Raw genomic sequence first — 20243 nt, 5'->3', positions numbered from 1 at the left:
CGGTTATTTATTGATTTAAAGTCTCCAAAGGGAAGAGCAGCCACCACTGAGAGAATCACATCTGAACTAAAAGTTAATGGTAGGGTTTGCATTTGTCATCCATACATAAACTCTTAACATAAAAAAGTCATCAAATTTAAGGGTGAATTTAATGTTGAAATTTAAAAAAAGGATAATGTTGTTCTATTATTGTCTGAAAGTGTGTATATATTTTTTTCAGTTTATGAGCAGCAAGATGCAGCAGAATATTTCCAGAATATAATGAACATGGTGAATTCAGAGATGTCTAAGGTGTTCAGATCCTACAACTATTATTCAGTGTTTTGGCTAGATTGTGATATATGATTGATATTACTGGGCTGATACTGAAATATAATTGACTATGTTAATCTATAAAAATATAGTCTGTTTTTGATGAGTCTGAGATTGATGAAATAGTAAAGGATTTACACAAACATGTTTTCAGGTATACCAGGGAGAGTTTGAGCACAGAACCATGTGTAAAAATCCAGGAAAGGAGCACCCACTTGTAACACGTCATGAATCCTTTTACGTTATTCCCATCTGTATGGAAACATTTGACATGGACTCTCCCGTGGACATGGTAAACCTTTTCAGAGGAGTATACTTAAGCCACTCCAAAACTTCTACTAAATTTCACTGTCCAAAATATCGAAGAGCTTGTAAATATCATATTTAATCAGACATTACACATTCAACTACATCATGTATCAGATGTCCAAATAAAATGTTACATCGTCCATTAATTTTGGGATTCCAGTCATAAATAAATACAACCAAGCACTGTTTATAATTTTTTCAGCAAAGCTGTTTTGATTCATATTTTGACCCAATCAAGACATGTGAAGATGACCGAGTGAAATGTCCAACTTGCAAAGAGCTGGTGAACACGGAAATAGTGAGTTTTAACTTGCAAATGGGTTATAAAAATATTAAGTTTGTATTAAATGCTATATTTCACACTATGACTGGACACATTATTTTTTCATATAGTTATTGTATTTTTATACATAATAGACTTTAGAGTATAAGTAAATGTACTACATTTTGTAGAGCAGAAGCAGTCACACAGTTGATGTTCTGCTATGCTTGAGGATGGCAGATTAATTAAACATACTAGTTTAGTAAGCTGTTGTTGTTTTTTTCTTCTTCTTCTTCTTTCAGACATGCAATATACATAAACTTCCTCCAGTTCTGGTTGTGCAGCTGGAGAGATTTCAACTGGATTACAAAAATTACAAGAAAAACACATCTGCAGTGGAAATTCAGTTCCAGTTATCAGTTAAAGTATGTTGAATTTGTTTAAATGAGGGATTCAATTTTTTATTAAAAATTAATATTAAGCCATAAATCCTATCATGTCTTGAGCAGTTTAAAGGGATAATTCACTTAAAACCTGACAAGACATGAAGCAGATCTGAATGTTTTCACCAGCAATTACGCTCATTTACATTTTTATAATTTATTAGAGGCTTATGTCCAGAGCGACTTACAAATGAGCAGAATAGAAGCTGTTAAACAAACTAAAGAGCAGCAATATGTAAGGGATGTAAGTAAGTAAGTCTCAGTTAGTCTGGCACAGCACAAGCATTTTGTTGGGTTTTTTTATTAAACAGAATTTTTTTCTTTTTTTGAAATTGCATAGAAATTTTTGAGAATTTTGCCATGGTGCATCTTTAACAGTTTCTCTAAAATGCACACGATTCAGAAGCTCTGACTGAGTCAAGGTCAGGGCAAGGTCATTCCACCAGCAGGGAACAATGAAGGTAAAGGTCTAGGAAAGTAATTTTGGGATGGTACCCCATGTCCAAAGCTTCTGGAGGGCACATAAGTCTGAGTTTAGGGTGCAGAACCAGGGGTTGTTCTGTAGGCAAACATCAGTGCCCTGAATTAGATGCGAGCAGCGGTTGGCAACCAGTGGAAAGTGATGAAGAGGGTCTGAAACGCAGTCTTTGGCACTTTGAAGACCACTTTCGCTGATCCAGAATGCTTTTTGTTAAGTATAGTGCATTATTTGAGGTAAAAAGTGTTCAAAATATTAGGCAGGTGGTTTTGGCTGATTGGTTTAGTTAAGTTAATTATTTAATTACATTTCACTTTTATCCAAAGGTAGTCATAAAAAAGCACAAAATATTTGGATGTCTTTTCTTTAGAATGACTTAACAAAAGATCTACACAAAAAGTCATTTTGCTCGTGTTTCATGAGGCTCAATAAATGAAAGAAACAAATAAGTGTCATTCTGTGTTTCCTTAGGATGACAGTGGAGTTCAACACAAGTATGATTTGTATGCAGTAGTGAAACATACAGGATCCTTTCATAGTGGACATTACTATGCAGTCATCAAGTCGTTTGAGGATCATGAGTGGTATGAGTTAAATGACAGCTTTGTGCACAAGGTATTTTTAATATTTTGGCTACAAATTATTCCTGCTATTCAATATGTATTTTGGTAACACTCTACAATAAGTTGTCATTTGTTAACTTGAACAATACTTTTACAGCATTTGTTGATCATAGTTGATGTTCATTTTATTTACTATCGGTAAGGGGTGTCCTTAGGCATGATGTGCCATGATAAAATTACTGTAATTGCTGTAATAAAATGGTCACCATATGACAAATGAGAGGAGGAAAATGTTCATCATGTAACCAGAACCAAATGGAAAGAGCAGGCACAGGAACAGACAAGAATGAGGTAGAGGAGACGATGATGATTTGTAGAGCCCAAGTGTAGTTTAATTTACAACATGCAATCATTCAAACTGGAAACTTACCCAGAACGTGAAACAAAACAAACATGAACTTCGCTCAAATCTAAAACTTAACTATAAACAAACCTAGAACCTGACCAAGGAAATAACATTAAAGGAAAGGGAAAGGATGTGTGGCAAAGTAAGGTGTCCCATACTTCAGGTACTTATTGTGTCAGAGCATTATGGCTGAAATATTAACGTTCATGTCTTGTGGTTTGTTGTAATGTTATTTATGTCTCTCTTTTGCCTCTTCCAGGCAACCATTTTAAAAGACCCCTTCCAGTGTAAGGAGGCCTTCCTTCTTCTGTACAAAAAACATTCAAATGAATCAGGTATTTATTCAGAGATATTAATTTATAAACCAGAAACACATGAATAATTTGAAGAATAAACAGACGACAGAGAGGAAAATAACCTAAACGATATCAATATAAAAGATATACCCTTTTCTGAGTGGTCAAATCAAAAACTTTAGCATGTGATGAAACCCATTTATTCTTAATTTTTAACCACTCTTTATCACAAACATTGATATTAATTCATAATGAATCATGTTTTTCTTGATGTGTATTACTGACTTTCTTCTAACTAACACAACAAGGATTTGTCAGTACAATGACTCAGCTATTTTGTTCCATACAGTCTAAAGTGAAAAGAGTGTTGTAGCTCAGAACATAGAAAACTGCCTTTATTTACATCTCGAAGTGCTAAAACTTTGGTCCCTGTTGACTTTCACTGTATGTAGACTTGTAAAAAGACACAAGGGTGCAAAAATAATGAGATCATCTTATTTTGGGTTGAAATAATATTTCAACATTATTCCTTTAACCATGAGTTCAGATTCCTTATTGGGCAAACTTAAAATAGCCCTAACTCCCCTTTCTGTTTCAGCTGTGAATTCCCAACAAATGTGATGATCTAGATGGTCCTCAATGCCAACCGAATCGTTCTGAATCTATAAAACAAAATGTGTCAAAAGTTGACAGCGGCAGTCGATCAAGAAATGAGATTCAAACATGGACCTCTAAATCTGATCCTGATCCTCAACCTGCAGAAAATGTTCCTCATGATCCAGCTAATTGATCAAAAAACACGACGTATGATCCTGACTCAACAGCAAACACCCAACCAACACCATTTAATGAATCTAGACATGTAACACAACCTGTGACAGAGGAGAATATAAAGAAAAAAATCAATGACCATCAATTCACTTTTATTTGTATAGCATTTTTCATGATGCACATATTGGCAAAATAGCTTCACAGAAAATTAAAGTTTCTACAATATATTTAGGATTGGCTTATCTGTGGTGACTACAGTATGTCAAGTTGATGTCCATATGGCAGAAATGTACAGTAAATATCATGCAGTTAATTAATGAAGTATTCAAATAAACACTGGTAAACACTATTAACAGCAATGATTATATGGTGTGATCAAACTTAAACAAAATCTGGTCATTGTGTATGTTGGTTGTATGTTTTTATTTTATTTTTATTTTTTATACATACAAACAAACATGAAGAAATGTCTGCAATAAGTTTTTGTTAATAATTATTTCACAATAATCTATATTTTATAGCTGCAGCTAAGGGTAGCACATGTTGCTACGAGCAAGAGTCCTAGCTGAGCCAGAAAGTTTTCTTCAGATCTTGTTTCCCTCATAATCAAAAGATGTGTACATTATAGATGCTAAGTAATCTAAAGGTGTGAGATAATATTCTTTCATTTTCATGATTTTTGAACAAACACTGCAATTACAAATGGAAATTACATTGAAATAAACTTGAGTTTTAATTTAATGCATCCTAAGAGTGCAGAAACAATATAAATTATGTCTAAATGAGACATTAAATGGTTTTTAATCTTTCTATATCAGACATAAAGAACGTCAAAACAGAAGTAAAAAAAAACTTTCATCCTGGCTCCTCAGTGGACATCTTTTCAACGTGTGACAAAGACACTGAAAAGACATATTTTGGACATAACTTTTCTCTACCCAGAGAATCAGTCAGAAAACAAGAATAATCTGCCTGACTCAACAGCAAACGTATCTAAACCTGCTCTAAATCTAATTACTCTAATCTGAATCTAAACCTATAACATTGCCTGTTTTAGAAAAGGAAACAAACAATAACACTGACAATCAATCAAGACAGACTCCAAAATGTACTAATGTAATGTAACAAGGGTGTTAGGCCAGTAATTTATATCTTTTGGTGTAGTGTGTCAGTAGGAAATATCAGGAAATATCATTATATAGCACATTTCGTACACAACAGTAATTCAAAGTGCTTTACATAAAAGAAATTAAAATAATCCTGAAGAAAAATAATAACAACAATAAAACAAGCAATTTAAAAACTTTTAAAATGATTAAAACATTTAAAAACAGCTAGAAAATGATTTTACATAAAATAAATAAATGAAATAAAACAGTGAAAATATAGTGCATTCAGTTCGGACATTGCATAGTGCTCATTCAATAAATGCGCAGCTAAACAGATGAGTTTTGAGTCTCGATTTAAATGTGACTAGTGTTTTAGCACATCTGATCTCTTCTGGAAGCTGATTCCAGCTGCGGGCAGCATAGTAACTGAAGGAGGTCTCCCCTTGTTTTGTGTGAACCCCTTGGTATTTCTAACTGAGTCAATCCTAATGATCTGAGTGCTCTGTTAGGTTTATATTCAGTGAACATATTTGCAATATATTTCGGTCCTATGTCATTTAGTGACTTATATAGGAGTAAAAGTACTTTAAAATCAATCCTATATTTAACTGGAAGCCAGTGTAAGGACCTGAGGACTGCTGTGATTTGCTCAGATTTTCTGGTTCTAGTCAGAATCCTGGCAGCAGTGTTCTGCATGAGCTGCAGCTGTCTAATGCTCTTTTTGGGAAGGCCAGTGAGGAGCCCATTACAATAGTCCACCCTGCTGGTGATAAAGGCATGAACAAGTTTCTCCAAGTCTTGGCTGGAAACAAAACATCTAATTCTTGCAATGTTTTTTAGATGATAGTATGCTGATTTAGTTACAGCTTTGACATGACTACTGAAACTAAGGTCTGTCTCCAGAATCACACTAAGATTCCTGACTTGATTTTTAGTTGTTTGACCCCTAGAGTCAAGGTATGCATTCACCTTGAACACTTCATCTTTGTTTCCAAATGCAATGACTTTAGTTTTTTCCTTATTTAACTGAAGAAAGTTCTGGCATATCCAATTATTAATTCCATCAATGTATTTGCAGAGGGAGTCAATGGGGCTGTAGTCATTTGGAGATAAGGCTAGGTAAATCTGGGTATCATCAGCATAGCTGTGATAGGCAATTTGGTTCTTTCTCATTATTTGACTTAGTGGAGGCATATACAGGCTAAACAAGAGCGGTGCAAGAATTGAGCCTTGTGGGACTCCGCATGTCATGGACGTCCACTTAGACTTATGCTCTCCTAGACTCACATAATAACCTCTCCCTTCTAAGTATGATCTGAACCATTTGAGTACCATCCCAGAAAGCCCGACCCAGTTTTCCGGTCTCTCTAGTAGTATGTTATGATCGACAGTGTCAAACGCAGCACTGAGATCTAGCAATACCAGCACCGATATTTTGCCAGAGTCACAATTTAAGCAAATATAATTTATTATCTCAATGAGTGCTGTCTCTGTGCTGTAATGTGGTCAAAAACCAGATTGAAAATTGTCCAGGTATCCATCTGAGTTAAGTATTTGTTCAGCTGATTAAAAACTACCTTTTCTATGATTTTTCCTATAAAAGGAAGATTAGATATTGGTCTAAAATTAATCAAAATGGTGTTATCAAGATTGCTCTTTTTTAGGAGGGGCTTAACAACTGCAGTTTTCAGGGAGTTTGGAAATGTCCCAGAAAGAAGTGAGGTATTCACCACTTCTGAGAGATCTGCTTTTAAGCAGTCAAGCACAGTTTTGAAAAAAGATGTGGGAAGTGTGTCAAGACAACAGGTTGACGATTTTAAGTGCTGCACTATGTCTTCCAAAATTTTGCTATCAATTGCTTCAAAAACAGACATAGTATCTTTTTGATATTGTGGCCGAATCTGTCTGACCTCTGTGTTACTTGAGGATGTGCTAATCGCCTTCCTCAGAAAAGAAGGAAGCAAACTCATTGCATTTGCTGTATGAGAGCATTTCACTTGGAATCTGACTTGAGGGGTTTGTCAGTCTCTCAACAGTGGCAAGAAGAGTACGAGTGTTATTTAAGTTACTGTTTATAAGGTTTGAGAATAAATTCTGTCTAGCTGTGGCTAGTTACACATTAAAACCATGAAGGCTGTCTTTATAGATGCTATAGTGAATTTCAAGTTTCGTTTTCCGCCACATCCTCTCTGCTTTTCATAGTCTGAACTGCTGTTGATCTTCTCCAAACTGATTTCTGTCTGTTTGTTTTCTTACTGACTATTATTGGAGCAAAATCATCAATAACATTCCTAACTTTTGAGTTGAAGGAATCAAGGAGAATATCAACAGAGTCTGCAGAAATGCTTGGTGTTAAATATATAGCCTCCATAAATAGTACACTTGTGTTCTCGTTTATGCATCTCCTTCTGACAGAGACAGATCTAGATTCAGTGGTAGCAGAGATCAATATATCAAAGAAAATACAGAAGTGATCAGATAATGCTATGTCCTTAGTAACAATGGATGAAATGTTTAGACCCCTACTGATGATTAGATCCAGAGTGTGTCCACCTTTGTGTGTGGGTCCATGCACATGCTGAATCAGGTCAAAAGTGTTTAGAACCATTATAATTTATTTTGTAGTTTTGTTTTCTGCATTATCTATGTGAATATTAAAATCCCCTGCAATAGCAAAACAGTCAAACTCTGAGGAAATTATTGATAACATTTCTGTGACCTCTTCAACAAAGGCTGGAGAGTATTTTGGAGGCCTGTAAATATTAATAAACAGAATGTGTGGAGCACCTTTCAGCACAATCCCTAGATATTAAAAAGACAAGTACTGACCAAATGACACTTGCTTGCATTGATAGACATCTTTAAATAGAGCAGCTACACCTCCACCTCTCCTAACAGTCCTGCAAACACTCATGTAAGTGAAGTTAGGAGGGGCTGCTTCATTTAGGATTGTTGCACTGCAGCTGTCTTCTAGCCATGTTTCATTTAGAAACATAAAATCCAGATTGTTTTTGGTTATAAAGTCATCGATTAGAAATGATTTATTTTTTAGTGAGCGAATGTTTAAAAGTGCTAACTTGATGGCAGTGCTTTGTGTCTTTACATCAATCTTAGTTTGATGCATAATAGGCCGCAGATTAGATGAGTTTGCCCTTCGGCTTGAGAAGGTCTTAGGGAACACTGGGTTCCCGCTTGTTCTGTAAGCATTTGTGAATGTTGCTGCTATTATAGCGGAGACCCGACACATATCACTGAGAGCTGCTATCAGTTGTTTTTGGTTCACCTTCAGCAGATAGAGGGTTTGGGCCCTGGCGTTGTGGAAGCGGTCGGAGAGCTCTCATAGGAACAGGGCCCACAGGCTTTGGTGGTTGGGTGTTAGCTGTTGGCTGATCAGATCCATGTTGAATCACATTTGGGGAATCCTCACCCACATTTATTAATGCTTCAAATCTGTTCTCCAGACGTATAGGGGGTGGTAGAATACCAGTATTTACAAGCCTTGTCATAGTCGAATCTGGCGTAGAGGAAGCTATGGCAGCAATACGAGAAACTCGTGACAATCTGATGTCTCGTGTTCCTTTGGGTCTCTAAACTTGGTATAAACTGTTGAGATTCAGAAGATTCATGGGACTCACCGGCTGTATGCTGAGAGGGTCCATGACGACGGTCTGCTGAGTGTTCCGTCTGTTTTGGAAGTCCAGAAAGTAACTTTGTTTCAAGAATCACAATCCTTTGTAGAAGTTTGCAGCAGTTCATGCAACAAGTAGATCCAACAGGAGGCATTTTCTCTCTCTTCTGTTTGAATGTAGGCAGTTGTTTTCCCGTCTCCGGAATGTAAGCTGTTAGCAGTGGGAGGCAAAGTCTTCTTTTTGTAGTATTATTCCAGTCCCAATGTTTTTAGTTTTAGCGTTTGTGCCAAAAATCTGTTGTTTGAGCACTGTGCTGATCTGCTGAAGTAAAAATCTTAGAAAAATCAGAGAAAAGTACAGAAATAAGAAGCAAAGCGCAGAGCAGTAAGCTAGAAAGTCCAAACGGTAGCAAAGCCGGAAGTATATATGAAGCTGTTTAGTGATGAGCGAAAACTTTACAGTAGATGAGAAAGCACTGCTCCCTCATGACCTTCTGTAAACTGTATTTATGACAAAGAACTGCACATATACAGATATTCTAACAATCTATGGATAAACACACAACTTGTGTCCTCTGTCTCTGTTTGAGCCCGCTCGCGCTCTGCAGATTGAAGAACGCGCTGAAAGACGGAGAGGAGACCGGTCTTAGAGCCGGTTTCATATGAAACTTAAGGGGACTGACTCTGAGGTGATCGCAAATTTGTGTACAGTGTATGGAGCTAAATGCTATAGACCTGTTAAAGATGCCCCTGTTTCTTGTGTACATTTTGGAGAACCAGGACAAACATTTAAATCGATCGCTAAGGCATTTAAAAGGCACCGAAATCTGCGTCCTTATTCGGTTATACCGGTTCCATACCCAACCCTACTTTTAAGAAATATGTTTTTTGATAAACGAACCCAAAACTGGCTTTTTTTTATTTAAAATATTCAAATAAACCTGTAACTTGTGAACTGACCAATGGAAATGTCTCTTTGTTTACTGCTGTAATCCCAACAAGAGTCAGAATCAAGGAAACAGTTCCCTCAAAAAGTTCAGAGGATATTCATTTAAACCAACAGTTCATAGTATATTTTTACATCTCACTTTACTGACTTTTTATATGACAATCAACATAACTGTAAGAGTCATAACCCAATGTTTACTATCTCCATTCATTACTCATCCTCCAGTTGTTCCAAACCCGTATGAGTTTTCTGTTGCACACAAAAGAAGATATTAAAAAAAAAAAAAAAATGTTGGTAACCAAACCATTGATGGGCTCAACTGATCTCCATTGTAGAAAAAAAATAAATAAATACTATTAAAGTCAAAGGTATCCATCGAACTGTTCAGATACCAACAATCTTTTGTATTCAACAGAAGAAAGAAACTCAAATTCAGACTAATTATTTGAATAGCTGTCTATGGAGTCAGTTCAATACCACATACTGTATATTTGCAAATAAATGAAAATACTGAGCAAAAAAAGTTGTTTTTTGAAAACAAAGATAAATAATTGCAAAATAAAAATAAAGTATCATTCGAAAAAATAATAAAACACATTTAAAAGCAAATAAAAGCAGCATTGCAAATAATTAGTAGCTATAACCATTGCAAATGTGTTGAAAAATCATTGCTTTTGCTTGGTTTCATTTATATTTTGAAATTATTTTTATTTGCAAAAAGCACATTTATGTTTTTTTTCTAAATAGTAAAAATAAATTGTTTGCAAAACTTTACAACATTTTTTTTTTTTTTTGCTATACTTCAATTCTTTTGTAAATATATGTTTAAAAATATATAAAATATACACTTAACTCCATAGCTTTCTATAATGTACAGTAAGGTAACAACATCATGAACAGATCATTTACATTTACAGTGGATCCTCGTCATAAGAGTTTGCTTAAAAGAGAAACCAAAAGTCAAACTCTCAACAACAAACAAGGCTGAAAGTTTATGATCTATCTTATGAGCATTAAAACACAAAATCCCCTTGTAGAAACAGATCGCATACTTTCATTTTGTGTTGATGGACTCTCCCTTAAATCACAGGTTAACTTCTCATTCCTGTAAACGACATTGATATTTAAACCAGTTTTACAAGGATCTGGTACAAATTAAAAAGCAAACAGGTAAAACACTTTCATCAGCTCTCTGAGCTCTATGAGTGCCATTATGTTATCTTCAAATAATAAAATACATTGCGTGGGGGGGTTTGTTGGAGAGGGGGGTGGTTTTTTATCAAGCAGAAATTATCAAGTTTCTATATCAAAACGATTGAAGTACAAAATATATTATTCTTGTATTGTTAACACAATGCAAACAAAAATAATATCACTTTTACTATCTTCTGAATGCAAAGTTAAATTTGCATGAAACTTGGTACAGTAGCAGTCATAGCACATCCTGCCTGTTATAGGTTCACGCATTTAACCACTCTTTCACACACACACGCACACACGTTTGTTTCTGTGTAAAGTGTGTTCATCCCATAGGTGTAATGGTTTTTATTCTGTACAAACTGTATATTCTATCTCCCTTCACCAACCCTACACCTAACCCTAACCCTCACAGGAAACTTTGTGCATTTTTACTTTCTCAAAAAAACTAATTCTGTATGATTTATAAGTGTTTTGAAAAATGGGGACATGGGTTATGTCCTCATAAGTCACCCTCTCCTTGTAATACCTGTGTCATACCCATGTCATTATACAGAGATGTGTCCTGATATGATACAAAAACAAGAGCACACACACACACACACACACTCTCTCTCTCTCTCACACACACACACACACAAAAACATTTTCATGAAAACATTATTTTTCATCGAACAAACATGATTGCTAATTCAGTATAATAAACACAATGTAATTTTGAATTGCTTATTAAAATAACTTGACAGAAATAAGTATTTACAGATGAAAAGTACTAATAGTACAGATCATTTTAGTGTGCTAGAAGTCATCTGTTGGAATGTCAAGGCAAACAAACACAGATTTCTACCAGAGTCAGCTAGCATTAGTCGTCAGTGTAACTGGATTTTATTGAAAAGTTTACTATTGCCATATGGATGTTGCTATAATTGTTAACCTAGACACATTTAGATTAATTGAAACAAACAGCCATTGTAAGCCTTTTAAATAATAATAATAATAATAATAATAATAATAATAATAATAATAATAATAATAATAATATTTTTATTATAAATCTAAAACAATTTTTCAAAATGTGTATTACTTCAGTCGGATACTGATCACACTACACTATCATGTAAGAACAAGTTGTTACACTTCAAAAAATAAAGTTATATGAAACCTCTGGTATTTTCATTAAGCTATGGGGTTTTGTGTTGTATGGGTAGACTCTAATATTATAGGGGCTCTTTTTTAAAATAAACATTAGCACATTTTTGTTAATGTGTAATAAAAAAATAAATCAACAAAGTACTACAGTCATCGGAAAGCTTGTAACAATATGTTTTCTGCTAACTGATAGTGGCACCTGCTGGCCGGTTTTATTTTTTAAATTATCTTTCTTTTTTTCTAATTGATTATTTAGTACTGTGCCTCTTGAAGAGAAGAAATGAACCAAGGATTTTAGAAAGAAAAAAATATTAAAATAAAAATATATTTAGAAGACAAAAAAAAAGAAAAAAAAAGTTTTGTTGTTGCTTTTGTAAAGCTCAAGGCGGCACTAATTATTTTTTGACTATTATCATATTATCATTTATTTGCCTATTTGTGGCTTCTATTAACAAGGCGTATTTAAAAACATTCATAATTTAAGTGACAAAGTTTCCTGTTGATTGGATTTCCCTTAAAACCAGAATATGGTATAGAATAGGATAGGATTTTACTATTCTAAATATGTTTTTGGGTGAGAGACATTATTTTAATCAGAAAATGAGTGAGGATCAGTCCAGCAGGCCAAACGGTGTCACGCTGGACACAGCTGCCATCAAACTCAACAATCTCTGAAACTGTTTGACAGTGAGTAAGTAAGGTCCTCTCTTACTCCTCTCACAGCTATGAGGATTGATTCAATATGTGCAGGAGACAACCATTCCTGCATCATTGTCGAATCCCAAGCCACGCCCAGATAAGTGGTCTTCTGTAGTGGAGAAAACCCACTTCTCTTGACGTTGAGCTGTAACCCCATCTCTTTCATATTGGCGAGGATGACTGAGCTAACATCAACCAATCGTCGATGTAACTGAGTATTCTGATGCCACACTCTTAGAAGAAAAGGTTCTATGAGGCGCTACGTATTTGGAACCCCTAAAAGGTTCCATATAGAACCCTTTTTAATGGTTTAATCAAAAGAACCCTTTAGGGGTTTTATATGGAACCTTTTAGGGGTTCATTCATGATTATTTCTTTTGTCCTTTCCAGATTAAATATTTTATACAATTGACAAACATCAAGACCCTAAAATGTAAAAATGTAATTCACATAAAAAAGTCACCCATGAATACTGAAAAAAGCTCACCCAAAGTGCATAGAACTAGTCATTTATTTATATTAACAAACATAATTACTATTACTGAAATAATGTAATTTCAAATATTCAAGGCTTTAAATGTACAAATCAACATTAAAACACCAACCATTTAAAAAATCTCATAAATAATGAAAATAGAGTTTCACCTACATCTACATATTACAAAATAAGTTTATTATAAAATTACATGAATCTGTATATTTGCATTATTTATTAGTGATAGATTAATCTAAATTCCCATCAGGGTTAGAACAACATCAAGTAACTCAAAACTACAAATCCATGTTCATATAACTCAAAATGGAAATATACAGATATAGAGGTACTTCAAATCTACAAATTGGAAAAACATAGAATCTTGCATACTTTCTTCCAAACAATTAGGGATGTGACTGACCATTTTTTACCACAGTGAAAAGGGCCAACTCACAAACAATCATGACAAAAGAAACTTCACGATCAATTAAATATTAATTACTAAAATAGCTTGGATAGCATACATGAAAACTAAAAAGCAACAATGTATCTGTTTTTGATTTAGCTAAACTTGCAGCTTGGATATTGAAGAGACACTACACAAACACTATTCACACAGTTTCTCACTTTCTCTCTGTTGTTAATTTAAATAAAAATGCTATTCGTTCAAGTTACATTTCTGTATCTGATTTAAAGCATGCAGAATGCAAGATCTAAAGGTTGGTTGCAAAAAAAAAAAAAAAAAAAAATGCATCAGTGATTTTTTGCCTCCACTTCTTTCATTTAAATTGTGCAAATGTTTTTGTGAGAAACTGAGCAGCCCTCTCTCAATTTTAATATCTTTGTATTTCTCCTGATATTACAAAACTACATCTACTTATTACAAAATAAGTCAATTATTATCAGTTTGAGTGTTCGGAGCGGGATCGCGAATCATTTGAGTCAGTTTGGGGATCGCGAATCATTTGAGTCAGTTCGGGAGTTCGGAGTGGCTTCGCGGATCATTTGAATCAGTTCGAGTGTTCGGAGCGGGATCGCGAATCATTTGAGTCAGTTTGGGGATCGCGAATCATTTGAGTCAGTTCGGGAGTTCGGAGCGGGATCGCGAATCATTTGAGTCAGTTTGGGGATCGCGGATCATTTGAATCAGTTCAAGTGTTCGGAGCGGGATCGCGAATCATTTGAGTCAGTTTGGGGATCGCGAATCATTTGAGTCAGTTCGGGAGTTCGGAGTGGCTTCGCGGATCATTTGAATCAGTTCGAGTGTTCGGAGCGGGATCGCGAATCATTTGAGTCAGTTTGGGGATCGCGAATCATTTGAGTCAGTTTGGGGATCGCGAATCATTTGAGTCAGTTCCGGAGTTCGGAGCGAGATCGCGAATCATTTGAATCAGTTCGAGTGTTCGGAGCGGGATCGCGAATCATTTGAATCAGTTCGAGTGTTCGAGCGGGATCGCGAATCATTTGAGTCAGTTTGGGGATCGCGAATCATTTGAGTCAGTTAGGGAGTTCGGAGCGGGATCGAGAATCATTTGAATCAGTTCGAGTGTTCGGAGCGGGATTGCGAATCATTTGAGTCAGTTTGGAGATCGCGAATCATTTGAGTCAGTTTGGGGATCGCGAATCATTTGAGTCAGTTTGGGGTTCGCGAATCATAGCTGTATATGGATAGGCATTTTTAACTAATTTAGCAGCTAGTTCTAATTACGTTTTCCACTCGTGTTTATGTGTGATATGTGAACTCGTATTTTTTGTTTTAAGGATGTGCCTTTTAACAGTATTAAGTGTATTCAAAAACTAAACAAATCGTGCCTAAAAAGTGCATGCATCTAGGCTAATGTAAAGTTACATGATGAAGTCATACTAGTGCTCTTGTGCATTTTGAGTGCGTTCTTTCACTGCATTATTCGGTCTATTCAAATGCATTTACGAATGCATGTGAATAAACACAAAATTCAAGATTTGGGGGTTAGAAAATGTATATATTTATATCATTTTATGTAGTTAATCAATATCACACGAAGAGTGCCATTTTCAGTTTTCTCCAAAAATCTGCATGATTAAAATGTGATATTAAGTTACAACAAACAATAATTTAAATTTAACAAAATGTTGCAGAATAATGTAATATATGAATGAATAATAGCCTAAAGAACCTTTGTGCCAAAAGGGTTCTTTCTTGTCATTATAGAATCTTTTTAGCATAAAAGGTTCTTTGGAGTGGAGTAAAGAACCCTAAGGTTCTATATAGAACCCCAATGAACCTTTTTTTCTAAGAGTCCAGGAGTCCTCCATCCTTCTCCGGAACAATGAAGTAATGGCTGTAGAACCCTGCAGCACGTTCTATGGCCTCCTTCCTCAAAAGAGTGTCTACTTCCTGTTCCAATACCAGAGCCTGCTCGCGGCCTACAAATGTAGGAATGACCCCGTTCAAGTGAGATTGACCTCTAAAGATGGTGCTGATAATAAGTTGTGTTGACAGCAATTGTAATATCAATAATAATAATATATAACATTAATAATAATATTAATAACAGTAGTGATACTAATGCTAAAATATGGTGATAATATTTTGTGTTGACAGAAATAGTAATATCAATAATAATAATAATAATAACAATAATAACTTTTATATCAATAATAATAGCAACAACAATAACAATAATAATAATAACAATAGTAAAACTAAATATGGCGATGATGATAATATTTTGTATTGACAGCAATAGTAATATCAATAATAGTATAATAACATTAACAACAACAACAACAACAATAATAAGAATAATAATAAGAAGAATGCTAAAGATGGCGATGATGATATAATAACAGTTATTATAATAATAATAAGAAGAAGAATAATGATAAAATGATAATAGAAATAGAAAAATAAATATTTGTATAGCTTATAAATTTTCCCAACGAGCTGCTCAGGATGTACAGTACAAATCTGTTGCCAGAGATGGGCATAAAACCATAAAAGTATTTAAAATAAAAATACAAAATACTGTTTGGAAATAATAATAATAATAAAAATACAAATACAGTATTTTGTATTTTGAAACTACACAAAAATGTGAAATTTGCCATTCAGTGCAGGTAATTATTGCAACAGCGTACTATACTATAGTAAAGTCACTGAGTCTTACAATCTGATGTTATACTTTTTTATGAGTTTCATCGCTTATCGCACCGCATGAACATAAAACCAAGTCTGCATTTGTATTTGTTAGTTTGTCCTGTCTTTAGTTATATTCAGTTTCACCAGAAACGAATGGCTGGACATTTGGCACCACACATCACCCAATATATTACCGGTGTTCGACTATTCTGATGTTTTTGAATGATTTGAATTACTAATATAAATTAACTTTAACTCATAATTCTGACTTTTTTTTCTTGCATCTCCTAGTTCAAACTCTATAATTTAATTCAACCCAACATTTGTGAGTTTGTCAATCTGAGGAAAATCAATCCCAGAAGTGTGAGATTATAAACTCATGATTCTGAGCTGAAGGAAAAAAGAGAGAATGACAAGTCAATTTTTCTTATCAGAATTGTGAGATATAATCTCGGAATTTAAAGAAAAAAGTCAGAATTTTGAAATATAAACTCAACTCACCCTTTTTTATTTTATTCCATGTCTTGCATAGAATGCTACATTAAAACTACTAAACACAAGCAAAAAAAAAAAAAAAAAAAAAAAAAACATCATTAATTGCAAACACTGAAACTGGTCTATAGTTACTGAGTCTTGCATTTAGTGAGGGTTTTTGGTTTTCATTGTTACTATTGTTATTTGAGAGTGTTTTAAGATGAAGTTTTTTTTACAACTAAACTTTTTTTTGAGCAGGTGGGTGTGTGCTTCATTTTTCTAATCATTCTATGTGCCTCGTGAATATGTTTCTAGATGCTATAGGAAGCTTGATGCAATGTCAGAACGACCTAATTAATATTCATAGCGTGTCTTGCTCTGCGCTCTGATTGGTTATTCAACTCGTACACAGTATGGCAAGCCAAAGTATTCATTAACGCCTAGTCGGGTGTCTGATTGCACAGTAACCCGTCAGAAGAATGTGATCTGACTGCAAAACACGTGACTTGACGTGTGATTTCACATAAAAAAACCGCATACATCATGCATTTGACTTCTAGATTTAAGCTGCTCAAGCAACCACCAAAACATTTAAACACAACAATTAGCTTACTCTTTTTGTTAGGATATCGCAAATATTTAAAAATAAAACATCCCTGACAGAAACAGTCCCGTGCCTTTTGCATTTAAATCTTTATTACAAGCAATTCTGCGGGTCTTAATGAATTTGTTTTTCTGCTTCCATAAAAGAGCGTATATTACGTTTCCTTGATTATCTAAAGGTGCCTATGTTCTTGTTTTAAACCTAGCCAAAATCCCATGTGTTGCATGTGAAACACAGTAGGATTTAATAGTATACATTTATTGTGAAATTACTGCTTTTCTGTGTCAATCCATGTTAATTTTTACCACGAACAATGCGCATGCAGCACAGCAAGAATAGACTCAGTATGTAAACGATAGCACTGATCCTGGAACACACTGACGGACCGCAACCCGCTACATATTAAGACCCGTTTTCGGTGTTTTAGCCGTGTTTTCGCCTGGAAGGCTCTATAGAAATCTGGCACCCTATTGAACGAAGTTAACCTGAGAGAGCGTGCCATTCACAGACACCAGAATGAACGAGTAGACAGTAACGTTCATCAGGCAGTAATACAGCACGTTCAGTTCACGTTCGGCCAAAATATGAACGAGTTCATGAACTATCGTTCAGGCCCGTCGCGACAAGGCAGGCCAACCAAGCAATTGCTTGGGGCCCCGAGCTGGTCTGGGGCCCCAAGACAACGACTGGTTAAGAATAAAATGCAACGACACCGTGTGAGTGCCCCTTTGATCGTCAATGCAGTAACGTGTAATGACACTGTTATCGGGATCCCCCTCAAGGGGGCCCCTCTCAGTAGTCGCTGACAGCAGCCAGCCAACCAAGTGATCTCTGCTTTTTTTTTTTTTTCAAACAGAAGAAATATGGTTACTGTAATATGTTTTTTTTAACGGGATAAGGAAGACGCAGATCAGAAATCGCATACTGCAAGGAGTCAGCAGTGTTTTGATTTGAGGGCTCGGGCAAACGTAAAGAGAACGTCGTGGCGTGTTTCGATTGCAAGATAAAGCTGGTATACCACAACTAGGACCATATGATTTCCATGATGCAGAAAACGCGGAGCGAATCGCGGAATCCAGTCATAAAAACGGAATTTACTGTTTAATGCAGAATGACACGTAATTTGCCAAATTTTGAATGAATTAATTAAAAATAGGTCATTGCACTTACATCAAACCACGATATGGACTAATATCTATAAATATTAAGCCTGAACAGTCTGTTTAAATATGAATCCTGCATGTTCTGCGTGTCTCTGTTAATGAATGGAGCAGAAGCGCGCTCCATTTATCACACACACTGAAGCGCGTGACGCTCGCGGTAATTTCAGTCTCGCGTCTGATGTCTCACTAAATAAGACGTGAACACATGAGCAACATCTCCAGAACTGCTCTGACAGTCACTTCATGAGCATTTGACCGTTTGATTTGAGTAAAATTAGAGTCAGATCACACACAGAGTTGTAAAGGTACGTCAACCCGTCAAAATAAAAGTCCTGTTTTAGAAAAGTATTTGCCAGAGATGTATTATACTATCTACTATCCACTATGTACTATTAAGCAGAATGTGCATAGCCTACTACTAAAACAAAATCAAACCTTTTTTTTAAAGGTTTAATCAAACAATTTCTTCAATGTTTTATTTTTAATAGTGAATCCCCTTTGTTTAACAAAAAGTTAAGTTTGCTTAATTTTCAATAATTAAAAGATAAATTAATGTTTGGTGTTTAATGTGCATCTCAGAAAATGCTTTATTTAAAAACCCAACTGAATGGCACTTAAATGCACTTAATTCATCTGTCAACTTTATTGCCATTGTTCTAACTACAAGTACAGACAGAGAAACAATGGGTAATAATAAAATGTTTATTTTTGATGTAAGCATTGCATTCTATGCATTTAAAAAATAAAAATATATAGGATAAAGGAAACTTAGTTGTTCATTTTGGAGACCCAGAAGTCTTATTTTCTCTTGCATAATTAATATTGCACTTTAATTAAGCAAAAACACATTTTATCCGATTACTTGATGGAATTTTTGGCAGAATACTCGATTACTAAAATATTCGATAGCTACAGCCCTAGATGAAAGTGCCAAAGCAAATAGCATGCTATACTATTCCACCATGATAATCTATTTACCAAATGGGGGTTAGGAAAACCACACAATAAATTCCGTGCATCAAACTTTAGCTTGGGATGTTTATAAGTATTGGTAGTGAAAGCAGCTGCCTGCATCCCTTCCCTTCTAATATCAAAATCTGTAAACTTTATAATAAGTAAAATACTGTTTGCTAACAGTTAAATTAACTAAAGATTAATTAACTATCAATTTACCATCTATTAATGATTATTATTATAAAGTGTCTACCATCTAACTTACTTAGCAACTATGGTTTTGGGAAACGCACCCCTGAGCTGTTAATATTGACCTCTTTCAATATGCTAACAGTGAAATGGTAAAACGTACTTCACAGGTATTTCAGATTTTTGTTTCAGTTATTTTCCCAGCTACACCATCAAATTCATCCTCAACATCAACAGATGCATCACTTCTCAGTGCTGATGTTTCCTCTATACACCGGCGGCGCCAGGGGGGGGTCTTGGGGGGTCTCAAAACCCTGCCAAAAATGTTTCTCTTCAAACTACGCAGAACAATAATAAATAATAATTATTTCGACATTTATTCATACACTGAACCGAGAACCGTTTCTGTCGGACGCGTCCGATTCGAGAACCGATGAGCTGATGATAACTGCGCATGCGTGATTCAGCGTGAAGCAGACTGACACAGAGCGCATCTGAACCGAACTGATTCTTTTGTTGATTGATTCTGAACTGATTCTTTGCTAATGTTATAAGCGCGGGTAAACCAAAGGCTTGAATGAAGGGCAATCATCGCCAATGACGGCATTACATCGAGCGCAAAAGAACCGGTGAACCATTTTTTTTTCAGCTGGTTTATTTGATCGAATAGTCCGAAAGAACCGGTTCACTTG

At 35.1% G+C, this 20243-nt stretch overlaps 1 long non-coding RNA gene across 1 annotated transcript; it reads left to right on the top strand.

The window, feature by feature from the left end:
- Nucleotides 1-1242: 1242 nt before the first annotated feature.
- Nucleotides 1243-4068, top strand: LOC113058122 (uncharacterized). Its single transcript, XR_003277918.1, has 4 exons — nucleotides 1243-1308; nucleotides 2276-2419; nucleotides 3033-3108; nucleotides 3668-4068. It is a non-coding gene; the product is annotated as an uncharacterized LOC113058122 (long non-coding RNA).
- The last annotated feature ends 16175 nt before the right edge of the window (nucleotides 4069-20243 follow it).

Source organism: Carassius auratus, chromosome 39, assembly GCF_003368295.1.
Source record: "Carassius auratus strain Wakin chromosome 39, ASM336829v1, whole genome shotgun sequence".
Lineage (NCBI taxonomy): Eukaryota > Metazoa > Chordata > Actinopteri > Cypriniformes > Cyprinidae > Carassius > Carassius auratus.
The sequence above is the reverse complement of the archived record's forward strand: the minus strand, read 5'-3'. Positions and strand labels throughout refer to the sequence as shown.